The following is a 1,637-nucleotide window of genomic DNA, read 5'->3' as shown; positions in this document are numbered from 1 at the left end:
CTTTGAAAATATCCTAAATATGTTGGAGGAAAATTAGAAGTGGAATAAGTTTAGGGTCCGTTTGGTTCATAGAAGATGACAGGAATTGGCTTTTTCAAAATTTGGATTTGAAAATTTGTGCATTTCTTTCAAAATTTGCAAAATGGAATTAGCATACGTGACTTCCAATTTTGCCTCAAAACCAGGTTTTCCAAATTCTTACTAGCAAGCAGGAATTGAAAATCGAAACCTAGTTTTGTTTTTTAAGAAGTGTAAAAAGAATAGATTGGCCTACTTTTTGAAATTTGCCTTCAACTCTAAGCTTACGCACTTCACATGCATCTTTTGAGTGAAACAAACAGTTTCAGTAAAATCCCAAAAATCATAATGAAGATATGCAAAACCTTGATTTGGCTAAACCTAGGTTTGTAGAAATCCAGGTTTTTTAAATTCCACGAACCAAACGGACCTAATATTCTTGATAACTCGAAAATAAGAGATCTGCCAAATCGGAGAAGCTTTTTGAATAAGTGATGGATAAAATTATGTGTGGAAGAATTTACAATATTGATCAATGGAATGGAAAATAGTCATGAGCATGTACGAGAGTACAATTTCATTTGTTAAATTAACTTAAGTTCAAAAGCATGATAAAGTATTTTAAATTTTAAATATTTAACATAATAGATACTTATATTACATGATTTAATGGTCAACTTATAAATGAAAATGTGTGTGTATATATGTAGGTATGTATGTATGTATACACATACACACACACACACAAACACACACACACACACAAGTGTTTCAAGACATATTTAAATAAATAAATTACTATTTTTATTTGTATTATTCTTTAATAATTTTTATATTTCTATATTTATCTTTACAAAAATGTAGAAAAAGTATGCGAGAAGACATCATAAGTGTTAGTTGTTTAAGTAAAATAATTATTTAATTTATATATTTAAATCAATATTCAATCATTATAATATTATAATTAATATTAAACTATTGTGTTTAATATAATTAGAAAGTACTATTTTATTAATAAATTAGTTCACTCAATCAAAATTTGTTAAAGAAAATCTATGTATAACTCAATTTTAAGATTAACATAAGGCATTTTAAATTCTATAATTTGTAAAAAAAATAACATAAAATTTGCCAAATTATTTTGAGCAAAGGGTAAATTTTAGTTATGATTTATTTTCTTTATGCTTATATTTAATAAATTAATCTCTATTACAAGTTTTTGTTTGTCAAACTCAAAAAAAATATTAAAGGAAAATGGGTCTTGATAACCATAACAACTAAAATAGTCTAGAAAATAAAGCAACAAACACCCAAAAGAAATCTTGTAGATAACCAACAAACCAAAAAAGTGGAAGCATCCTAGGATGAAACTGGTCTAGAAGCACAAGATGAAGGCCAAGCTATTAGTGAATGAGAGATTTAAACAAGGTTGATTGACATTCATATAGGATCAAGTAATAGTTTAGCCTAGCTAATTTCATGCCTGTGTGGTTTTTTTCAATAAGTCCTAGCTATGGTGGCATGTTTGGCTAGGCAATCCTATGAGTCTTCCAAGTCATAGCCACATAGGACAAGTGCAAATAAAAAATGTTGGAGTTCTTTAAGTTAGTATCAACATG

Source organism: Cupressus sempervirens, chromosome 9 (genome assembly GCF_028749045.1).
Source record: "Cupressus sempervirens isolate cs-2001-9-10 chromosome 9, ASM2874904v1, whole genome shotgun sequence".
Lineage (NCBI taxonomy): Eukaryota > Viridiplantae > Streptophyta > Pinopsida > Cupressales > Cupressaceae > Cupressus > Cupressus sempervirens.
This window is presented reverse-complemented; position numbering follows the sequence as displayed.